General features: G+C 48.5%; 2 protein-coding genes across 3 annotated transcripts in view; one reads left to right on the top strand and one right to left on the bottom strand.

The window, feature by feature from the left end:
- VPS28 (VPS28 subunit of ESCRT-I) overlaps positions 1 to 10,583 on the bottom strand; it is a 50,195-nt gene extending 39,612 nt beyond the window's left edge. Inside the window, exon 1 of the mRNA XM_078686615.1 lies at positions 10,452 to 10,583. The gene's annotated coding sequence lies outside the window, so the exon portion shown is untranslated. The remainder of the gene's footprint in view (positions 1 to 10,451) is intronic.
- A 399-nt stretch (positions 10,584 to 10,982) lies between these two features.
- The window catches only part of RECQL4 (RecQ like helicase 4), a 281,776-nt gene continuing 267,645 nt past the window's right edge, over positions 10,983 to 25,113 (top strand). For both annotated transcript variants that reach the window (XM_078686614.1, XM_078686613.1), the window contains exon 1: positions 10,983 to 11,152. The gene's annotated coding sequence lies outside the window, so the exon portion shown is untranslated. The remainder of the gene's footprint in view (positions 11,153 to 25,113) is intronic.

Raw genomic sequence — 25,113 nt, 5'->3', positions numbered from 1 at the left:
GAGGATTTTGCGAAGCCACCCTAGAATGGAAAAACAGGAGGCTGCCACTCTGACTACTTGGTGTCGCATAGAAAGCGAGTCATCCAGGACAAAGCCAAGGTTCCGTACCTGCGCAACAGGCAGGGGTAGTGGGCCCATTTCTGGCGGCCAATGTTGTGGACCCCAGAGATGTTTATGTTTGCCCAGGATGACCACCTCCGTCTTATCTCCATTCAATTTCAGGAGATTAGTCTTCATCCACTCTGCCACTCGGCTAAGCCCCAGTTTGAGAGCGGACGGGGCACACGACTTAGCCGGGGAGAGGGAGAAGATGATTTGAGTGTCATCTGCGTATGAGTAAAGGGAAAGACCAGCATCTTCCACAATGCTTGCCAGGGGCCTCACATAGATGTTAAAGAGCATAGGGCTCAGTGAGGACCCCTGGGGCACCCCGTGCGCAGACGAACGAACAAAGGAGGATGAGTTGGAAGAGAAGACCTGGAATGAACGACCACTCAGAAAGGAGGAAAACCAGGCCAGTACAGGGCCAGTCACCCCGGCCGCCTTCAATGCTTTCAGAAGAACAGGGTGCGAAACCGTATCAAATGCGGCGCTTAAGTCTAAAGGAATAAGCACCGAGGTTTCGCCCTGGTCGAGGCGAGAATGCAAGTTCTCGGTAACCCCCACGAGGGTGGTTTCTGTGGAAAAATGGGTACGGAACCCAGATTGAGACGGGTGTAAGAAGCCTGTAGCCTCGACGTGGGAGGTAAGGTGTGTATTGATATGCCTCTCCAAGATCTTTGAGAACATAGGCAGCAAAGAGATGGGGCGGTAGTTAGAAAATGTCTTGGGATCCGCACCAGGTTTTTTTTAAGAGTGGAATCACCATGGCTCTTTTCCATTCATCCGGGACAATAGATTCTCGTAATGAGGAATTCAATAGCTCTTAAATGACCAAGAGTAGGTCAGGAGAAAGCTGACGAAGAATATCAATGGGAATTGGGTCAAGGGGAGAGCCTGAGTTTACCTTGGCCATGCAGTCACGAAGCGAGCTCTGATGTAACTGGGGCCGCTCTGAAATCTGTACCACATGGGATGAAGAGGTACAAAAGGGGGTGGTGATGGACGGAGAATCTGAACCAATCAAACACTCACACCCAGTCAAAAGATCTGGGTTTAATCCATCACCGTTCTTTAGCCCACTCTGCCACCCCAGTTCAGACATGGCTATATGCAAATCAGTCTGACCCATGTCTGAACTGGGGTGGCAGAGTGGGCTAAAGAACGGTGATGGATTAAACCCAGATCCTTTGACTGGGTGTGAGTGTTTGATTGATTTAGATGCTCCGTCCATCACCAGTGGAAGACTTCCTGATTCAAAGAGGTACACATTAGCTTGGAGTTAGGGCGGCTGGAAAGTAGTGTGGCATTAAATGCAGGAATATTCAATTTAGACCAGGCTCTGTAACTGCCCATAGTGACAGGGAGAGGCGCTTTCCTAACATTCTCTACGGTCAGGCTAAAGTAGATGGCGAAATGGTCTGACCAGTCAAGGGTAAGAGCAGGGGCACTACAGTCAAGCGAGATGTTTGAAATAACTGTGTCAAGTAAGTGACCAGCCTGGTGAGTCGGACCATAATTGCGAAGTATTAAGTTAATAGCCTCACAGTCAGATAAGAACATGCTACTTAAGCTATTTTGAGTATCTTCTAAGTGGAGGTTTAAGTCCCCCAGGATCGTAAAATTGGCTGACTTCAATGCAAGTGGGGCTACTCGCTCGGCAAACGATGATAGCCATTGAGTAGATTTATCGGGGGGCGATAGATAAGTATTCCCGAAAGTGTCATTTGGGAGGAGACTGCGAGTTTAAATAAAGCGGCTTCACAGTCGGGGAATGGAAGAGCTTCCAATTGACAAGCGTGAGTGGCCTTGAAAATGATCGCTATCCCGCCACCTTTCCCAGAGTCCCTGTCTTGTCTGACGATAACATAGCCGGGTGGCAGAGCACTAGCCACATCTGGACCAGAGCCGGCATGAAGCCAGGTTTCTGTCAGGAACAGAGCATCTGGCTAGGCGGAAGTCAGGAGGTCAAAAATGTGATCTTTATTTTTTGGCAGAGAACGGCAATTAATGCTCCAAAACTTGTAAGGTAGAATCAGAGGCACCGAGGACACAGTCTCATGACTGAATACGAAGTTACAATGAGGGCATTTTGCCAGGTCGTTTGATAATGGGTCGAGGAGCGAGCAGGTAAGAGAGTTGCCTCTGATCTGGCGTAACTCCTCGGATGAGTAGGTAACAGGGTTACTATAATCTGCCACGATTTGAACAGAGTTTCTGGCCGCTGGGCGCTCCGGGGCGCGGACGGGCGCAGACGGGCTTGCCTTTGGCGCGCCGCCGGCACCCCCGCTGCGCGTCAGCGCCATACTGTGAGTTTATAGTCTATTTCCCTGCAACCACTAGAGCGCCAACCCTGCCCAAAATGTCCGCTCTCATGTGTCAGTGCAGGAAGTGAGGGTGCGGTGGCCTCGAGAATACTCCCTCCACTCAAACAGCATGAACGGCTGCGGTGGAACGGGGCGAACGAGTGCCCAAGGTGTGTGGGAGACAACGAAAGTATTTTAAAAAGGTGAGCGCGGGCTCTACAAAGTCCAAATCACAATGTATAAAATGAGCGCGGGCTCAACAATGTCTACAATCACAGAGTTACAATTTTTAAAATACAGTTTTCCCGTTTTACACACAAGAGAAATAAAGTGCAGCAGAGCGCTAGCGCCAAGGAACCAAGCCCCACAATGCTTCAGGCAAATGTTAAATGCTTTACAATAAGTCTATTTGTGTAACCCTTGCTGTTCGAATGCCATAGCTATCCAGTGATGAGCTTAAGGTTGACCAACTCTCCCTTCCATGTGGACTGGTCTGTCCATCTTCTAGTATGCTTCAAACATCTCTGTGCCAAAACATCTTCCCGAGTCAACCCAATCATCCCCAGACTTGGGCCAGAAACTTCAATGAAGTCAACTCATCTATCCTATGCTAAAAAATAAGATTACCACAAAATATCACATCATCCCAAGCCAAACTCTGTTTTATCCTCTAACAATACAGCCATTTCAGAAATTGCAGACGAAACAGTCCTTCTAAAATAAAAATAAGAATCAATGAGCTGGTTCTCCAAAGAACTCTTTATAGAAAGACATAAAAAAAACATAAAAACATAAGTAACAATTATCGTGCAAAAAGCCCTCCAAGCGTAAACTAATGCCTGAATCAGAAGCTAACTACATTACAGCAGAAATCAATGGCATCCAAAAATCAACTGAAAATATTTTTGACTCGCAATAACTTACCCAGCACAATAGCTACCTGTGCACTCCCAAACACCAAAGAAACCTGCGAATAATTCACCAAATGTTTTAACAAAATAAAAATGATTGAGCTGTCTCTTGAACCAATTTCGACCTTGATATTGAATGAACTTGACTGTAAAACACTATCAAAATGGCTGTCTTTCAAAGACGTTTCTCATCGGGTGTTCTAGCAACAACTGCAAACCTGAAACCATTCAATGAATTCATGCACCCCTTACCAGCTAAAATACTCAAAGATATCAGGACCTCCTTTTACCTTCGTCTGACAGAGACAATCGACGACTCCTTGTCAAGGGGAACTGTCCCAGACAGGTTTAAAATAGGTCAAATCAACCCTTCTAAACAACCCAATGATGACCGTGAAGAACCAGAACAACTTCCGACTAGTTTCATTCTCCTCTTTTTTTGCACAATTATTGGAAACCTGCAAGGAGAAACTAGTGAAAGTCTTGCCAAATTTTTTTTAAAAAAATAGCTAGCTTGGCCCCCACTAATCCAGGCTCTGAACTGGCTGTAGCACTGTATACAGGTCAATGAATACCATCGTGCAATCTCTGGCACTCAATAAGCTCGATTATGGAAATGGCCTACTGACCAGCATACCCAGAACACACCTTGAGCATCTAACGGCTACACTCAACTCTGCAGCCCACTTGGACTGAAGCTCCAAAAGGTAGGATCACATTCCTCCTGCCCCATATTTTAATCTTCCTCAACTGGCTCTCTTGAAGGCCAAATGCCAATACAAAGTACCATGTATCATGCACAAAGCTCCACACGGGATCACCTATCTAGCCCACAAACTCATCAATTTGGGTGGATCCCATGAACGCCGAAGCTCACACTGTCTCAGACTTCAAACTCCATTCTTCAAAAAACCCTTGCACTATCAACTTCTTGAGTAGTGCCCTCAAATCTGGAACTCTTTCCTCCTACCATTAAGAATGAACCCCTCACACTGCATTTAAAAAAAAGCACTGGCAAAATCAACAGGTCTCAACTTCACACATTTAGGCAAGCACGTCAAATGAGGGGGGAGGGGGACTAGCACCATGGAGGGGGAGAAGAACACGAGTTAAGACAGCTGGAAAGCACATGAACTTTTGGAGTGCCTGAAACAAAAAGAAGAAAGGTGCAAGAAAATCAGAAGTGGAAGAACACAAGTAATGGTGCCAGCAAGTAGGTCGCCCCCCCAGCTGCCACACGGTCCTCCTGTGGCGCTGCCCCGCTAGTGCTCTCGCTGCTGCCTGAGTAAGTCCTTCTGTGCCTGATCACTGTTGTCTCCCTTTGTTTTTCTGTGCCCTTGTGCCCCATCTTCCCCGTTTTTTTGCATGCTGTGCCCCTGATCACTGTTGTCTCCCTTCGTTTTTCTGTGCCCTTGTGCCCCATCTCCCCCGTTTCTTGCATTCTGTGCCCCTGATCACTGTTGTCTCCCTTCGTTTTTCTGTGCCCTTGTGCCCAATCTCCCCCGTTTTTTGCATTCTGTGCCCCTGATCACTGTTGTCTCCCTTTGTTTTTCTGTGCCTCCCTGCCCCCCTCCCCCGTTTCCCCTCCGTGCCACCTTTTCCCGCCGCTGTGTCCCTGTGGCCCCGCCCCCCGCTGTCCCATTCGCCACCCCGCTTCCGCCTCCCAGCTGCTCCTCCCTCCCACAGCCCCTCATATGGAGGCCGCGCAGCGGGCGCGCCGCTGGCGTGCCAAAGGCAAGCCCATCTGCGCCCGTTCGCGCCTGGACCACGCCAAACGCCGGAACCCCTGACCCCCGCCGCACCCAGAGTACCCGACTGAGATATGACTCCGCCACCCTCAACGCACTCAACACCGGACACCCACTAGCCTGCTACAGAGCCACCCCGAAACGAACCCACGGACCCTTCACCTGCAAAGCCTGCAAATTTACATGCCTTAGAACCTGCCCCCCGCCAACCAAACACAGCAGCAACAGCAACAACAACCTCAAGTGCATCCTCCTCAACACCCGCTCCTTCCACAAACACGCCGTCGAACTCTGTGACCTCCTCGACACAACAGCACCGGACGTCGCCTTCCTCATGGAAACCTGGATGAACGCTTCCTCGGCCCCCGACATCGCCATACCGGACTACTACAAAATCACCCAGAAGGACCGCGTCAACCAAACCGGAGGAGGAATCGCCATCGTCTACAGGAACACCATCAACATCACGACCAACTTCGAAGACACACTCTCCGCCACCGAACACCTAAACTTCCAGATTCACACTGACCCCAAGACCACCCTTAGAGGAACGCTCATCTACAGACCCCCGGGCCCGCGCACACAATTCCGCGAAACCATCGCCGACTTCATCAGCCCGCACACCCTAGCCTCACTAGAATACATCCTCCTAGGGGACCTTAACTTCCACCTGGAGAAAAACGACGGCAACAGCACTGCCACCGTGCTCGACAACCTCGCCAACCTCGCACTCAAACAACTGGTGAACACCCTCACCCACCTCGCCGGCCACACGCTCGACCCCATCTTCACCGCCAGCAACCACGTCTCCTTCAGCCACTCCACCGTACTACACTGGACCGACCACAGATGCATCCACTTCACCTTTGAAAAGAATACATCACACCACTGCACACGACAAATCCCCCGAAGATGCTGGAGCAAAATCACCACAGACCAGCTCCTCTCATCACTAAACCACAACCCGCCAGCCGACACCACGAACACCAACGAAGCAGCCCACAACCTCGCACAATGGATCACCTACTGCGCCGACGACCTCGCCCCACTGAAGAACCCCCCAAACAAGACCGGCAACAGGAAAACATCATGGTTCACAGACGCCCTCAAAGAATCAAAGAAATCCTGCCGAACCCTCGAAAAAACCTGGCGCCACGAACGGACAACAGAAAACCTGACAGCCCTTAAGAACGCCACTCGCGAACACCACCAGCTGATCTGCACCACAAAAAGGGCATCGTTCAAAGAGCGGCTAGACAACAACACCCACAACAGTAAGGAACTCTTCAGCATCGTCAAAGAGCTCTCCAACCCCAGCGCCAGCAACAGCGACATCACACCATCAGACCTCTGCAACTCCCTCGCCACATTCTTCCACCGCAAGATCACAGTTATACACGACAGTTTCGGACCCCACACTCCGCCTCCAGTCACCGAACCAACGACCCCCACCACCACCCTCAGCACCTGGACCCCCATCAACACCGAAGACACCACCCCTGTCATGAACACCATCCACTCCTGCTCCCCCTCGGACCCATGCCCCATACCGTATGCCACTGCACCCTAATAACCCACCTCTTCAACACTGGGATCCAAGGAAAGGCCCTGGACTGGATAACCTCATTCTTCTCCGGCAGAACCCAGAGAGTCCGCCTCCCTCCCTTCCGCTCAGCGGCCACGGAGATCATCTGCGGCGTCCCCCAAGGCTTCTCGCTCAGCCCAACCCTCTTCAATATCTACATGACCCCACTCGCCGCCATCGCACGCAAACACAACATCAACATCATCTCCTACGCTGACGACACCCAGCTGATACTCTCTCTCACCAAAGACCCAGCCACCGCCAAAAACAACCTCTAGGAAGGAATGAAAGATGACGCAGAATGGATGAAGCTCAGCCGCCTGAAGCTGAACTCAGACAAGACGGAAGTCCTCATCCTCGGACAATCCCCATCTGCCTGGGACGACTCCTGGTGGCCCACGGCGCTGGGCTCCGCACTGACACCCTCGGACCACGCTCGCAACCTAGGATTCATCCTGGACTCCTCTCTCTCAATGACCAAGCAAGTCAACGCCGTCTTGTCCTCTTGCTTTAACACCCTGCGAATGCTCCGAAAAATCTTCAAGTGAATCTCCACCGAAACCAGAAAGACCGTCACCCAGGCCCTCGTCACCAGCCGACTGGACTACGGAAACGCCCTATACGCAGGAACCACCGCCAAACTCCAGAAACGACTACAACGCATACAGAACGCCTCCGCACGACTCATCCTCGGCATCCCTCGCCACAGCCACATATCTGGCCACCTGAGAAACCTGCACTGGCTCCCCGTCAGCAAGAGTATCACGTTCAGGCTACTCACCCACGCACACAAAGCGCTGCATGACATAGGCCCCGAATACCTCAACAACCGCCTCTCGTTCCACACTCCCACCCGCCAGCTCCGCTCCGCCAGCCTTCTCCCTCGCCACCGTCCTACGGATTCGCAGAACCACCACCGGAGGAAGATCGTTCTCCTACCTGGCAGCCAAAACATGGAACTCTCTCCCTGCACACGACGACTGACCCAGGACCACCTCACCTTCAGGAAACACCTCAAGACCTGGCTATTCGAGCAGTAGTAGCACCCCCCCCCCCACACACCCCTCCTCCCCTTCGGCGCATTGAGACCCTCACGGGTGAGTAGCGCGCTCTATAAATGCATTGATTGATTGATTGATTGAAGTAATGTGTTCAAACTCCAGGCAAGGGACACACACAAGAGTAGAAGGTAAAGCCCACAGAAGGTAACAAATAAGAAACAAGCTAATGAGAATGACAATAAAGCCAATCAATGGTAAGTAATGGGCGGGATTTTAGCCCACTGTAAGCTGACAATAGGTCTTTTCGCCAATAGACAGTTTGTAATGTCTGGTAAGAGCGACCTAAAAAGAACTTCAATCGTTTTTCTAACAGTGTTTCTTCCAATTTTTATCAGTCCACCCTCAGCTGCTTCTAGGTGGTCAACTGTGTTGCGGAGGAAGGATTACAGTTATATGGAACATTATGAATGTAGTGATTATCATAATCTTTGATCAGAGAAATCTCCTTCATAAACAAGAACATCCAATTTTGAACTTGAGCTTCTCCTCGCACAGACTATTGAGGTCTTTATAACTCTTCTGTTCTATATGCTCCTACTTTTAATTGTGTAAAGCACTCCGATACCCTTAGCATCTGGTTCATGCTATATAAAAAATGCAATAAATAAATATAACCAAGTGAAGACTGAAGCAATAACGAGAACAGCTCCTCAAAGAATTAAAGAATGAGACAGAGACAAACCCAGCAAGGGCTAATTTGATCAACATGAAACCCAAGATCAATCACATTTGAGAGCACCTTGGAAAATATCAATTGAGGGTGTGTGCTTTGCAACAATTTCGCCTGTAGATGTTTTAAAAGGATAAATGTTGCTCCATCTACAATAACAACCAAGCACATAGGGTAAATATAACAACTGACTTGCCTCTTGGTTCACTAACAGTATGATCATTAGGTTTAGAAACCAGCATTTCTAATACTCTGTATATGCCGATACAATTAATCCTGGGTGGACAACTACGCTACGCTCGCGTAGTTTGCGCTAATTCGCACTACGTGAATTGCATTTAGCACAGTGCGAAAACGCGTAGCGTAGTGGTAATTTTCTGCTTGCTCGCAGTCCTCAACGTCAAGTTGGCCACCACGAGTGAGCAAAATAACACCCCGGCGAGACTTTTTCCTCATTCGCGAACATCAAGTTGGCGATCACGAGCGTGGAAAATAAACCTCCCGGCGAATTCCTCAACGCGGGGAGGTCAGGTTTCTCATTGCGAGTGGTCGCGTATGCTCGCAACCGCTCGCGATGAGAAACTGCCAGTCCACATTGAGAAAGCTGCCGCTCGAGTAAAAATCTACTTGAGAGACAGAAAACGACAGCTCGCACTGTGCAAGATGCAGTTTTCAATGATTGCACAGTGCGGACAAGCATCCGGCACTGTGCAATCATCGTGAACAGTGCTACGCGTAGCGCTACTTCGCAAACTACGCCCAGGGTTAGATACAATCTAATGCAAGTGAAATAAATGGTAAAGACATACACTGCTTTTACTTCTGAAGAGTCTATATCATTTTACTATATGGCATTCATTGCTTAATTTCAATGCGACCGTGTTGATGGCTTGGCTAGTTGTATGGCTCTTAACATCACACCAATGCTCTGTCTTGACTCTGGTTCATATCACACTATTAATTTATTGGCTTTCCCACCTCTATTCACTTGGCAAAAAGTTTGACCTCAAACGAGTCCCCAAAGTCGCCGTGTTGCACGGTTATTCAGTCAATCTAGAAGGTTATTTAGTCATACTAGAATTCCGCCAGGAAAGTTAATTCCTAGTCCTTATTTGCAGATGCTATCTAACAATCCTGACATATAACTGACACACTCTAATTCATATAGAAGGCCAAGAAACGTGTACATTATACAACTCTTAGGAAAATACTTATGTACGCGGTTTCATATAGTGCAGACAGAACCTGACGTTAGTGCACTTCACAAGTAAAGCAGAAGCTTACATAGGAATAATGAATGACATCACCAATGCAAATAGAGTGACAAGATACAAAGAAGTACGAAGGTAAATGAAGTAACATACAAAATCAAAGGGAGGCAGCAGGCTTCTTAAATCCACAGCATAGATTGTGCCCTAATATATGAAAATCTGCTCCTCTTACAACGATCAGAACATTGAAATAAATAACGCATTCTTTGTGTCTGGTGTTAGACTGAAAAGAAACTGAAGATTTCCCTGGGCATATCAGGGATTCTTCAGTGAATCCTTAAAGTTTCCGTCATGTGAACGGATGGGCGATGGCAACCAGAGAAACCAGGGCGCGGGTGGGGGGTGGGGGGGGGGGTTAGAGGAGGACAGGCGGATACGGGTTCGTACAGCGGACAAGACGGAAAAGTCGAAGGTGTGAGCTACTAACAGGTCAGTTTTACTACTGAGCTCCATAAGATAAGCATACATGCCAACATTTAAGGACCAGGAAGTGGGAGATTTAAAAGAAAAAATCGGGAGAATGAAAATTCCCCATTGACTTTTGTTGTAGAAAATGCAATTTCAGGCGGGAGACAGCTAAAATAAAGCCATTTTTGGCTTTTAAAATCGGTAGTCTCCCGCCTGAATCGGGTCTGTTGGTATGTATGGATAAGATATCTTGAAAACAGAATCAAAAGTCATTTTTCATTTCGCCTATTTGATCATTTATCCTTCCCCTAACATATCGTTGGGCATCCTCAACAGGTTGCCTCCTCTTTGCCCATTTTTGCAGTTATCCCGATCCCCAAACATAAACTGACCTGCTCAGCCGCTAAAAACAACTCACTTCCTGGTCGCCTCCTGGTGACGTATTTTGCGGTGACATTGTTAACGGGGGACGATGTCAACTTTCCAGACAACTCTGCGCATGCGTATGCGTACAGGCACAGTCCTTAACCGACTCTCCAGTCATTTCCATTGAACACCGCTGTGTGACAACTACTGCTTCGCACTCGCGTTAAAGGATGCCCAGGAAACCACTATCATAACGAATATTATCGGCCATCTTGAAACGTGTTAAATGTGACCAAAGTTATGCCTCGAGGAGAAATGATGTCCATATTCCAGCTTCAAAACGTGCTGCTTTGTTTTCACAAAGCATGCCCGTAATTAACACGTCTGGTTAGTTTCTCCTCGGTACCGACACTCAAAGATAGAAGTCTAATCGAAAATGAGACAAAAATGCAAAGCCCGTTTTCTGTGTTTATGTCCATGTATGTCAGAACCAATCGAGGTCGCTGAAGGTTGTGATTGGTTGAGCCTGGTGTGTGTGCTAGAGGCTGGGAGTGCGCGCGCGGGACATGTAAAGTTACTGAGGGCTGCTGTCCTTCCAGGTGAGAGTGAGACCCAGAAGCTGTCAAACCCACAGCGTATGTGACGTCACCTCTTGCACCGCAGACTGATGCACGAGCTCATTGCCTCCGAATTCTACGAACAGTTCAGCATGCAAAGTGTTGTTAAAGTAAGTACACTCAGTGGGTCTTGATTTAGATTTAGTTTGAATGTTTATTCTTTTTGACTTTCTACAGCGCGAACTTGCATATTACGTGAATATATATCAGTGAAACAATAGCAATCTTCAAATTTACAGCCCGCATTTGAAACCATAAGGTATATTTGTAGCTTCTAAGCCGCAGCTGTCAAGTTTTCAGTATAGGTACGTGTGACATTTTTATGTTTGCAGTCTTCAATCAATCATCAACAAATCTGTATAGCGCGCTACTCACCCGTTAGGGTCTCAAGGCGCTGGGAGGAGGGGGAGTCGCTACTGCTCGAACAGCCTGGTCTTGAGTTGTTTCCTGAAGGAGAGATGGTCCTGGGTCAGCCGTGGGTGGGTGGGGAGGGAGTTCCATGTCTTGGCCGCCAGGTAGGAGAAGGATCTTCCTCCGGCGGTGGCTTTGCGGATTCGTGGGACGGTGGCGAGGGTGAGGCTGGCGGATCGGAACTGGCGGGTGGGTGTGTAGAATGTGAGGCGGCTGTTGAGGTATTTGGGGCCCATGTGGTGGAGAGCCTTATGTGCGTGGGTGAGGAGTCTGAACGTGATCCTCTTGCTGACGGGGAGCCAGTGCAGGTCTTTCAGATGGGCAGAGATGTGGCTGTGACGGGGGATGTCCAGGATGAGTCGTGCCGAGGCCTTCTGTATGCGCTGGAGTTTTTTCTGGAGTTTGGCTGTGGTTCCAGCGTAGAGGGTGTTCCCGTAGTCTTCTTATGTGTGACAATTGCATTCCTCAAGTGTAACACTATATGGCAAGTAGTTGAACATAAACACAACTGAACTCCTCAGTGAGATTTGGATTTGATTTTTGGTATTTCTAGTTCTGTTTTTTGATGACATTTCAAAACGTCTAGTATTGGAATATAACAGAAACACGTGTCCTGGAAAGTAAGTTGCAGTTAGAGTTTATGTTCCAAGTTAGATGGAACCTGTTAAGGTAATCCGACATAGTTGAGGCCCTCTGTTTAGGATTTATTGGCTAGTGAGTGTAACATGAACTCCTCCTTCCTTATCGGTATTCAGCACTGACTCATCCCTTGTTAATGGGGGACAACACTACGGACAGACAGACTGCATACAGCATTGAGGAGAGAGTACTCTAGGGCATACATGCCAACATTTTAGAAAAGGAAAGTGGGAAGTTAAAAAAAAAAAAAGTAATCTGGAGAACTGTTCTAATCTGGCAGTTGGTACATTCTGATGGGTACCGCTTTTTGGTGATACTTTCCAGCATAATAAAATATTTAGTTGTTACCATTACCATACCATTTCCTTCTCTCTGTTGCCATGGCTTCTGCGAATATGTCACAACCACCTCCTTTACTAAATGAAATAGGTGAACCCCTATTACCTTGGAAACAGTAGTTTGGATTGTTAGAATCCTATCTTATTGCCATAGGTGGGGAAAAATTCTCCCAGTTAAGGAAACTACACACGTTACTTCATAACATGGGTATTGAAGGTCGTAAGACTTATGATAATATTTCAGTGCCAGGTCCCGACGAAGAGGACAACGATGAAGATGAAAATGTCTATCAAGCTGCGGTGAACAGGTTAGATAAGCACTTCGGGAAGAAAATTAGCGTATTGCTAGAAAGGCACAAATCTTTCTGAAGAGTGCAAGGTAGAAACGAAAAAGTAAATCCATTCATTGTTGCTTTAAAAGGTTTAGCCAATACTTTTGAGTTTGAGTCTCTTCAAGAGTCACTTATTAGAGATCAATTGGTCAGGTGCACCAATAACCTGAAGATCCAGGAAAGACTACTGGTAGATAATTCTGTCCTTAGAGAAGCAATTGACATTGCAGTAGGAATTGAACACACAGTCGACTGCATTGTGGCTATGAAGGAAGGTGGAGACAAGCTAACTGATGTAAATGTCATTAACAAACAAGATACAGGGAAGGACAACAAAAATAAAATCAGTAGCACTTCCTCTTCAGCAGTCCAACCCAAGTGCTACAGGTGCGGCATCCCAGCCCATTTGGCAAATAATGTAGCTTGCCCAGCAAGGGCAGTTGTGTGTCGCCATGTGGCCTCTTTTTCTACACTTGTATGAGTCTGTAGAGAACAACACAAAAAAACGGTCTTGGCCAATGAACATGACTTTCCAGCTGAGACCAAATTTATATTCCAACTTCAAGATAGCACTGAAGCCACATGTTTTCCTTCATGCAATATCACTCTTGATAAGAAACATGTATCTGTGTTTGCCGACTCTTGCTCCCCCTACACTTTAGTGGATGTAAAATGCTTTTCTAAACTTTTCCCTGCATGGCAAGACATGTAGCAATCTCCTGATATACAACCTGGGTGCTATAATGTAGATCCCATACCTTTATTGGGGATGACAATGATGGAAATTGGGTTCAAAGGCAGGAGAACATTTGGCAAGATTTATGTTACACAGAAATGTTCCAGTTTACTTGGTTTTAAGGCACCAAAAGGAATTGGGTATCAAATTAGACCCTAATACCCCCAATCAAGTCCATCAGTGGGAGGGATGGAGGTCTGCAATGATTTCCCTAACGTATTCAGTGAAGATTTGGGCCTGTTGAAAAACTATCAACATTCTATCAAACTCAAATCTAAGGCCAAGCTAGTTGCTCGTAAAGTTAGGCCCATTGTATTGTATTGTATGACCACTTATAAAGCGCACTGTAACCCTACTGGCATCCTGGCGCTGTGGTACACATATCTTACCAGTCGAGGGATACTGAGATCATATTAAAGAGATTATACTCTGGGAAAAAGCCAAGTCTTGATTTTATTTACGAAACAGCGTCAAATTCTGTGCCTGTCGCAGTTCACATGGAAGACTATTCCAAAGGCGGGCGGCTGCCACACCAAACGCTCTTCCTCCCATAGTTACTTTCTTTGTTTTGGGTATAATTACTAAATTAGCTGAAGAGGAGCGGAGGCTGCGTGTGGGAGCATACCATCCAAACCTTTTCTGTTAAGTTTTGGGTCCCGTTCCATGTAGCACCTTAAACACGATGCTCAGGTACTTAAACTGTACCCTCTGAGCCACCGGGAGCCAGTGCAACTCACCCAGAGATGAAGATGACTGACGTGGTCTCATAAGTGCAAGTTTTGCTACTGTCGCCTGAATTCTCTGGAGCCTATTGAGCAAATACCTCGGGGACTCCAGCAACAGAGCATTGCAGTAGTCCATGCGGGTCATGATAACACTCCTGACCACTAAGACTCTGGCCTTGGCTGGAAGCACTGGCAGCACCTTCCGCAGTTCTCTAATAAGAGTATAGCAGCTCCCCACCAGCTTGTTGACATGGGATTCTAGGTTCAGCTTATCATTGAAGCTGACCCCCAAATTTCGCACCGTCCTCACGGGTACCAAAGGGGCATCCATAGGGATAGGCCAGAAATTAGTAGGAAGAACTGGTGGCACTCTGCCTACCCAACAATGCAGGGTCTCAGCCTTGTCATTGTTGCATTTCAGGGAGTTATCTTCTGACCAATTAACCATTTCCCGCATACAAGCATGAAAATTACCCAGCTCACCATCACTGTCACCTTCCAGGGTCAGAATGAGCTGGGTATCATCAGCATAGTTTACCAACCTAGTATTAAAATACTTGATACCTATCAGTGGCCTCATATATGCCTTAAACAAGATGTGGCTAATTGAGGACCCCTGAGGTACCCCATACTCAATGTCCACAAAGCCAGATTGAAAAGGGGGGAGAGCCACTACCTGTTGTCTATTAGCCAAATAGGACTGAACCCATTTCAGAGTCACCCCTACCACCCCCTTTTCTTCCAGCCTTGCTAGGAGGATCGCCTGGTTAACCGTATCGAATGCGGCAGACAGGTCCAGCAAGGTTAAAATAGCCAGTTGTCCCCTATCTGCTCGCATTCGAGATCATCCAAGGCGGTTATCAGAGCAGTTTCTGTCCCATGGCCTGGGCAAAACCCAAATTGCTCATCTTCCAACTCATTGTTTACCTTCAGGAAATCGGAAAGCGACCTACTCACCAGGCGCTCCGTAATCTTCACTGGGTAAGGGAGCAAAGAGATGGGCCTTTAACTTTTCGGGCATTTAGGGTCTAAGGTTGTTTTTTCAGTAGGGGCGTTATGATTGCCTGCTTCCAACATGATGGAATCGACCCACTGCCAAAGGACTGACCACACAGCTGGCGGAGTACCGGAAAGAATTTGGATCCTAACTCCCTCCAAATTTTGTGGAGGAGGGATCTAGAAGTGCGCCAAATTGAATTGAATTGATGATTTGTAAAGAGCGTTGGCTACCCAAATGAAACTCCAGAGGCCACCCATTCCCCACCTGATGCAAAACCCCCTAAAACTCAAACTGGACCGCCTACTGGCCCTACGTGTGATTGATCCCGATGGTTGGCTCCATAGTTCTCGCCACCAAAGCCTCTGGTAAAGACATTAGGCTATGTGTGGACCTCGGAGACCTAAATGAAAACATCTGGGTGGACAGACACCCTCTGCCACAAATCCAGAATGTCATCACATTGATCAAAGGAGCTAGTTGCTTTAGTGTCCTGGCTCTGTCAGTGGCCTATCACCAGGTAGAGCCCCATCAGGATTCCCGCTACCTTACTTCTTTTATTACCTCGTCGGGTGCATTCCAGTTCCTGCGCATGCCATTTGGATTGGCCTCGGCTGCGGCTGCTTTTCAACGCATCATGCAGCATGTGCTAAGGGATCTTCCCGGAACATTATGCTTCCAAGATGACATCCTCATCTATGTAAAGGATGTGGCGGAGCATAATATCAGGCTGAGAAGTGTGTTGTCCAATCTGGAAAGGGCAGGACTCACTCTGAAAAAGGAGAAGTGTTGTATAGGAGTGGCATCGGTGGAGTACCTGGGCCACACTATCTCACACAATGGCATCAGACCCAAGTTAGACCTAGTAGAAGCTATTAAAAACACTGAAGCGCTGTTGTGTTTTGAGGACCTTAAGACTTTTCTCGGCTTAACGTAGTATTACTCCAAATTTATTCGTAACTATGCCGGCATTGTAGAACCATTGCGTATTTTGCTCAAGTCCAAGGTGCCATATGTATGGAGCAGTGAATGTAATGACGCTTTCAGGACAGTGAAAGAAGGTATTTTGGCTGCACCATCTCTGGACAGATTTGACCCCACCAAGCCTACGTTTCTATGTACTGACGCCAGCAACAAAGGGTTGGGAGCCAGTCTCACTCAATGTGTGGAGGGCAAGGAGCAAGTGGTGGCTTTTGCCTCTTGTGCTCTCAAAGGTGCAGGAACAATTTACTCGGTGGTGGAAAAGGAGGCACTTGTCTGTTTTTGGGCCATCAGACATTTCAAGTACTTCTTATGGGGAATACCATTTACAGTAAAAACAGATTACAAACCCCTTATGTTTGTTTTCACCACGAAAGGGTCAGAGAGGACTACACCCAGGATTGCTAGATGGTTTTTGGGTTGGACGGTTAGAACTTCAAGGTCAACTATGTGCCTGGTGAGCAAAATATTGTGGCAGAATATTTATCCCACTCACGGATTGAAGTAGAGGAGGATGGTGACAATGGGGAGTGGTGGGAAATGGACTTACAGTTAACGAGTCTTAACAGAGAGGAATGGGAAGCCTGTGTTGGAGCAGATCAGGAAATTAAGTCCCTTAAAGAATAGATAAGGGAGGGCTGGCCGTCAACCAAAAGCGAGGTTCCTACGTCACTATGGAAATATTGAGAGGTGAGACTAGAGCTTCACATACAAGAAGGGATGGTTTGTAAGGAGAGATGATCATCCCTCCTGAAAAGTTAAGGGGAAAATTTTGGATTTAGAACACGTTGGCCACCTAGGACGCAGTCTCACCAAGAACAAGGTACGCCTGGATTATTGGTGGCCAGGCATGGACTCCATGACAGAGAACATTGTGAAGGAATGTTTTGAGTGTGGGAAGAGTGACAAAATACCCCACCAGACATGTAAACCCCCGCTTTCCCCAGTAGAGGTCCCCAATAAACCTTGGTCCAAATTGGCAATGAACATTATTGGTCCACTTAACCTCAAAATGCTCAGAGATCGCTTCATCGTGGTGTTGGTGGATTACCACACTCGATGGGTAATGTTCAAGTGTGTGCATCAAATTGACACAGAAGCTTTAATAACGTTTTTGAAAGAGGCATTTTTTGAAGAAGGTATCCCTGATGTGTTGGTCACAGACAACAGAGTGCAATTCACGTCTGAAAACATGAATGGATTTTTGAGTGACCTAGGCATTGTTCACCATACATGGCCTTGTATTGTCCCTGCGCTAATGGGCTGGTAGAGCGGATGAACCCAGTGTTTAAGGAGTGTTTACAAAGGACAGAGTCTCTTGGCACATCTGCTTTAGCCGCTTTACAAGACACCATTTGGGCATATCGCTCTACTCCTAATACCATCACAGGGGTATCCCAATTCATGTCCATAAAAGGCAGAGCACCAAGATCGAGGTTATGTCGTCCCAACCTGAAGATTAAAAAGAAGTGTGTTGTGGACCGAAATGAAATTTCCATGAGAGTGGGTGAACACCAGGTCAAATATAAGGGCAGATATGACCACACACACAGCATGTCAAATCTTGTTTATTTGAGGAAGGAGATTTGGTTCGGGGTGACCTTCCTAAACCTCGCAGGAGGGATGCTTCCAGATTTTTTGAACCCATCAAAATGACCAAAGTGAGCAAGAATGTGGTGCAACTTGAGAATGGCCAAACCTGAAGTATGGACAGAATTATTCCCCACAATGGGAGGTCCCGGTGCCAATCTGGATCAAGTAGGAGCTAAGAGCAATGACAGTTCCGATCAAGGCGGAACTAAGGGGAATATCAAGTTCCCAGAATTTCCCAGAGGAATAAGACTACTCCGGTGTGGGGCAAAGACTATAGCTTAACCTGAGTTCATGAACGTTTCAATTTTCTTGCTCATGTAGAGTAATGGTTTAGTTGGTATCCATGCTAATGTACCTTTATTGCCCTCTTCCCTGTACCTTTGCCTGTTCTCCTCCTTTCTCTCTCCCTATCCTCTTCCCTTCCCTTTTCCTTTGTTCCACTTGAATGAGAGGTGTGTTGTTATCTGGCAGTTGGTACATTCTGTCCCCCCACCCCTTCCTCCCCCTTGGTTCATGCTTACCTTGTTCTGAAAATTCCACAGCTGACCCCAGCTGACTGGACTTGTGGTGGTGTAACGGAATAAAGTCTTCTTCAACACTTTTCCTAGTGTTGTCTTCAATTGCATCAAGAGCCTATTCCCCCATTGGCTTTAATTGTATGAGAGGCAATTTCAGGCGGAAGACAGCAATGTCAAGCTATTTTTAGCATAAAAAATCGAGAGTCTCACGCTTGAATGAGGTCCATTGGCATGGATGCTGGTGCTACAGTCTTCAGGTGGCGGGGGTTCCCTTTGTACAAGCGCTGCTGTCTATTGACAGTGCAGGCAAATGGACCATTCTCAAAGAGGGCAGGAATAGGGGTTAAGTCCTCAGTGTGAGGCTTCCCTTGCATTACTGCAAAATGAACAATCGATGGACAGAATGTTGAGCAAACCCAGATCTCTTGACTGGGGGTGAGTGGTTGAAAAGTTTTAGCACTCCGTCCATCATCTTGTTGTGTTTGCTATATTTGCCCTAAGTGGTCATGGGTATGCCCAGACGTGGGTCCCATACTCTCCATGCCACTGGAATCAAGCTAGCCTGGCTGAAGAGGGGTGAAACCCAGAAACCGGTCCTAGGATGCCTGTTTCCAGTCCAGGGAGGACCTGGACTGGCAGTTCGGGCTGGACTGTTCCCATGAGGCACAGGGTCAAGACTGATTTGCATATGGCTGGGTTCAAACTGGAAAGGCATGGTGAGCAAAAAAACGATGGATTTAGACCCAGATCTCTGTACTGGGGTTAATGTATGACATTGTTCTGCATTCTGTCCATCAACTGTTGTTTAGGTCGAGGACCGTAGGCTGCGCTTCCGCAGTTCGGTCCGAAGATTTAATGTTTTTTTAGTTAGGGAGCTTGAACCCGCCCCTCTTCTCCATTGGCTGGCCTCGTAAATGCTGGCCAGCCATTGGAGGAGAGGGGCGTCACTCCCTTTAAGCCCCGTCTTTTTCGGATTCGGGGACGTGTTTTTTGCGTTTCTTTCTCACTGTGACGTCATCCGTCACTCAACAAAAAACACGGCCCCGATTCCGAAAATGTCGGAGCTTTGCGGCAGCCATTTCTGCCCGACCGCGTCCGGCCCTTGCATCCATCCGCTTGCTTCCACGAGCCTCGTTACTCATAAAAGCCAACGTGCACTAGCACAGAAAATGCCACGGTGATTCCACAGGCCACAAACCACTTGTCCCCAGCCTCCCTGCTAGAAGCGCACTCACACCTCAGCTGGATTCAGTGTCAACATTACCTCGAACAATGAGCCACAGCGTCACTCGGATTTCCCTGTTAGTACTGCACTCTCATCTCACTCTTGGTGCTGCACTCTCATCTCACTGTTAGTTCTGTGCTTTAATCACTGCACTCTGATCTCACTTTTAGTGCTGCACTCGGATCTCAATTTTTGTGCTGCACTCTGATCTCACTCTTAGTACTGCACTGTGATCTCAGTATGAATACTGCAGCCTGATCTCACTCTTTGTGCAACACTCCGATCTCACTGCTAATACCACTATGATGTCTACCAGTTCCTGGCATTGGAGCCTGCAGGGTCTTGCATTATGGGATTTGTAGTTTGGTTTTGGAACCGTGAAGTGAGTTTAACTGAGAATGCAGGAATGGCCTTCTTGTGTGTGTTTTGACAGAGAGGCCAGGCGGAAAGCGCAAGCTATGTGATTCCAAGCTACGTGTGGCGCTGTAGCTCTTTCAGCTAGCCCAGGACAGATGCCGTGCTTGACGCGGGACCACATGGCACTTCCGAAGCTGCTCTGGGGGCCTGCCTTGGAGTGAACTGGATTCCTCAGACAGAGAGAGGGAAGGGTGAGCCTAAAAACCAGGACTGACATTTTGCTTCGCTTGGAGACGTTTTACCAGCTACGGCTTTCCCTCCCGCCCCTCTCCAGTGTCCGTCCTTGCCCCGCTCCTCTGCCCACCTCTGGAGTCGCCCTTTCTTCCCAGCTACAGAGTGCACTCACTCGGTCCTCTCCTCCTTCAGCACCACGTGAGCAGCGGCGGGCGGAGCCTCGCACACTCCGAAGAGGATCCAGAAACGCAGCAGCTGCCCAGGGTGAGTGCCTCGAGCCCTTTGTCCTTAGAGAGGCTTCCAGGCGCGCCAGTGGAACTGGGTGGCAGCGCACAACCAGCGGGGGCCGCGTGGGTGCGCGCGTGTGAGATCCGGGCATGAGGGGCGCACGCGTGACAGGGCAGAGGGTGGGCAGCGCGCGTGACAGGGCAGAGGGTGGGCAGCGCCAGAGCCAGGAGGGATAATGCACGCGAGCGGCGCTTTGAAGCAAACTCTTTTGTGAATGAGCCCAAGACAGTGCTGGTGGGGAAGATGGGGCGTCTCCAAAGACCTGTGTGTGAGTGCCTGCTGCACACGTATGACACCCCCAGAAGAGCGTAGTGCAGAGCGCACTCCAGCGGATGTGTGTGCTGTGACCCGGACTGGAGGAAACTCGCACTTTATAAATGAAGCAGGGACTGAGGCCCGGTGGGCTGGGGGGGGGGGCTGATGAAGCGACCCTCTCCCCTCCCCCTGACGTTACCATTGCCTGCACACATTACAGTCTGGGACTGGGCCAGTGTGCTTGCTCCGTGCCAGGCATGTCAGCGGCTCGCGGGGCGGGAGGGACTTGGAGAAGACGTTCCCAGGACGAGGGACTTTCACTGGACTAGCCCGGATCTTCTATCCTATCATGGCAAGTCTTGTTTTACCGCCCACAAGAGCTCTTGCCAGAAACGGTGCAAGTATAAACCTCCTGGGGAAGGCGGCTGGAAGGTCTGCTCCAGTGCTTGCCACCGTGTAATATGTTTTGCAAAGCGAAATCAACGTTTCTGTATCCGTTTTTGCGTACACTGTGTTTTCTACATAGCATGCTGGATTAATAACATTTTCGGTATAGTTGACATGTTTTGAAAAAATGTTCTGAGGGGTAAAGCAGCAGGTAGATCTTCCTGTGCACCGTCCCTTGTGGGCTGTTAGTGCCCTGGTGTGGGAGGGGGAGGGGAGAGGGGGATAAAGTGTGCCCTCGCAGAGTGGGCCCTGGAGCTCGCACGACTTGAGCCATTTTGAAAAACGCAGCGATGTTTATATTTAATAGGACGATATGACATACTGCCTTAATTGCCCACCTTCGACGAAGGAAACGTCACGCAAGGATTGATCTTGGGGAAGTACCCGAGCACCTCAGCACCCTAATATGTCAAATATTGAGACCCATGAGAAACCAGTTCATCGCACGTTTGAACATTAATGCTGTATATCTATCCTCGCTTTATCTCCCGCATATATCCCCCCCTCACCTTCTCAGCTGTACATTCGGAGCGTGTTGAAACTTTTGACATAAGGTGCCAGATGTTTTTGGGAGAATCCACTTAGACGGTTCAAGTTGTCTTGTATGCATCTCAATAGTCCTCTCATTTCATACAGATTTTGTAAATTTCAAGTAGGGCTCTGTTTTCGCTTTTGAAATCTGTGCTCCCGGAGAGACGGGGCGCATGTCCTGTTGAGATGTAGCAGCGGAGTGAATGGCTGCAGCAGGCCCTGTGGGGTGGCCCTCCAGCCCAGGGGGAGCAGGGGTGTCAGCTTTTCTTCCAATAGCTGGGAAAGGGGCTATGGTGACCAACTGGCATTGGTGCAAATTCAGGACGGTGAGTGTAAAAATTCAGGACAAAGTGTCAAAATTCAGGACAGGAGGTCAAAATTCAGGCCATGGAGCATGGGTCACTCCGCTCACAGCTGTCGTGCAGCCGCAGAGCACGTCACTCCACTCAAAACTGCAGTGAAGCCGCAGAGCACTGGTTACTCCGCTCACAACTGCAATGCAGCCACAGAGCTTGGGTCACTCCACTTACAACTGTAGTGCAGCCGCAGAGCATGGGTCACACTTGCAGTGCAGCCGCAGAGCATGGTTCACTCTGCTTACAACTGCAGTGCAGCCACAGAGCATGGGTCACTCTGCTCACAACTGCAGTGCAACCACACAGTATGGGTCACTCTACTCACAAATGCAGTGCAGCCGCAGAGCATAGGTCACTCCGCTCACAAATGCAGTGCAGCCGCCCAGCATGGGTCACTCCGTTCACAACTGTAGTGCAGCCACAGACCATGGGTGACTCCGCTCACAACTGCAGTGCAGTCTCAGAGCATGGCTCACTCCGCTCACAACTGCAGTGCAACCACAGACCATGGGTCACTCCACTCACAACTGCAGTGCAGCCACAGACCATGGGTCACTCCACTTACAACTGCAGTGCAGCCACAGAGCATGGGTCACCCAGCTCGCACCTGCAGTGCAGCCACAGAGCATGGGTCACTCTGGTCACAACTGCAGTGCAGCTACACAGTATCGGTCACTCCGCTCACAACTGCGGTGCAGCCACAGAGCACAGGTCACTCCGCTCACAACTGCAGTGCATCCACAGACCATGGGTGACTCTGCTCACAACTGCAGTGCACCCACAGAGCATGGGACACTCCGCGTGAAGCCACAGAGCGTGCGTCACCCTTGGCATTGTAAATGGCAATGCCATTTATTTAACGATTAAGCTACTGGCAATGTAAATGACAATGCCATTTATTTATGATTTAAAAAAACCAAAAACACAAAAAAAAAGTCATGAGCAATGCCAATAGCTCTACCTTTAATAATGGAGAGACCATTGCATTGTAAATGCTTGTTTTGCATTTGGTACCCATATAAGAAAATCCTTCCACAGCTAGAGCATCTGTAGTAGTCTTGTTATTCAACATCCTTTTACAACAATATTGTCTTCTCAAGTCTACTTATCCAAGCATCTCTACCAAGCCCACTATGGTCCACTCAATTCAAGATATAAGACCTTGTTCTAGGGTGTCAAAACAAGGAGAAGGGACTAGAGGCGCATTTCCTTTAGGAGGAGTGGGGAGGTCCAGCATAGAGGATGCCTCAATAAGAGAAATTCAAAAAGGATTTCTATGTTGTTCCTCTCGAAAAACCGATGCTCTTTAGGGAAGCCAAGTGGCTGGATCTCACTATTCCCTAAATAGGGTAGTAGTGGGGATCCATGTGTTGGTTCAAAATGCCCTCACACACCCTTTCAGGTGTCATGCTTCATCATCTGGGCTTGCTCCTCGTTGGGGCGGCGATGCAATCCCCAACGGGCTCCCTAAGAAGGGGCTCTTTGTTGGAGATCTTCTATCCAACTGCCGTATGGTGAAGTGCGGGTATGGTGCCGTTATAGTGTAGATGCTGCTCTCGACACGTGCTAGGAAAGAAAGGAGTGTTCTTTCCCAGCATTGCATCTTTCCAAGATTACTGCTGAGAATAATCTGCTGACCGTGACCTGTTGAAGGGGAGAGTTTCGCTGCTCTCATCCATACAAATTTACTTTCACCACTGCTCTCCTGTCTTAAAGGCTAACTTCCCTCGCCGGGGTGAGTTCTGAAATGTACGCGACAGCTTGGAAGCAGAATGACGAGATTGAAGGCGACGGAAGGCACGTACTTGATACAGCCCGCGTTGATTTAAGCAGTCTCTACCTGCGATTTAAAGGGGCAAGCACTCTCTAATGTGCGGACTGACGGGAGCAGCGGCAAGCAGTGTATGAAATCAGGAAGAACAAGAAGTGTTAGGCTGGCAGCGTGAGACACCGAGGAAGTCAGTCGGAGACGCCAAGCAACATTCACGAGGCCCGTTTGGAGCCCCTAGAGCGCACAAGGTCCATTCACTGCAGTGGGAAAGGGGAAGGGGGTGGGAAGGAGGTGAGATGTGCAAGTGTTTTTGGGAGAGCGCAGATTGCCAACCACATAGGGAGTGTGAAATACAGAGTGACAGAAAAGATGGTGCTGATGGGCTTTGACTGCAGTGGTATAGAAAGTTTACCATTGTCTCTAATGCAAGCAAGTTAAAATGACTCCTCCTTTCCTGTTGGATAGGGAAAGAGAGCCACATCAGCAGTGCAATGAGGCCCAGCACACCTCTGGATCTGATACCTCTGCACCTGCATCACTAATTACATCTTTGCTCTTTTAGATGAGTGCCCATGGACTAAACATTATATCCTACGCCGATGACACCCGGCTCATCCTCTCGCTTGTAGAATACCCCACCACCATGAGAGCCAACTTTCGCAGGTGTATGATGGGTGTCGCCGACTGGCCAAAAAACAAGTGCCTGAAACTCAACACAGACAAAACCGAAGTGCTGATCTTCGGCAACAACACCTCCCCGTGGAACGACTCCTCATGGGCCTCGGAACTAGGACCCTCACCCACACTGACAGATCATGCTGGTAAACTCGGCATTATCCTAGACAGCAAACTTGCCATGAAAACCCAGTTCAGCGCAGTCTCATTTGTCTGCTTCCTCACTCTTTGCATGCACCAGAAAATCTTCAGATGGTTCCCCATCAACACTAGATGCACCGTCACTCAGGCTCTTGTCACCAGCCGCCTGGACTACAGCATTACACTCTATGCAGGTATCACCACTCGCCTCCTAAAGTGGCTGCAAACCATACAAAATTCCGTGGATAGACTCATCCTCGAATGACCCCCCCCCCCCCCTTCTTCCCCAAACGGATCCACATCACCCCTCATTCCACTGGCTCCTCATACAGAAGAGATGGCAAATCAAGATGCTGATCCACATTTCTCTGTACCACATTGCAATGAAAGAATTTTACTGCCTTGAGAATTGCCATGAGGTCCCTTTAATTCATTGGCCTCTTCCTTTCTAGAAGGGACCATCTGAATTGACTTGACTTGTCCTGAAGGGTTGGTCCCCATCCTATGGCACTGGCATCTAT

This window comes from Lissotriton helveticus, chromosome 4_1 (assembly GCF_964261635.1).
Source record: "Lissotriton helveticus chromosome 4_1, aLisHel1.1, whole genome shotgun sequence".
Taxonomy (NCBI): domain Eukaryota; kingdom Metazoa; phylum Chordata; class Amphibia; order Caudata; family Salamandridae; genus Lissotriton; species Lissotriton helveticus.
This window is presented reverse-complemented; position numbering and strand designations above follow the sequence as displayed.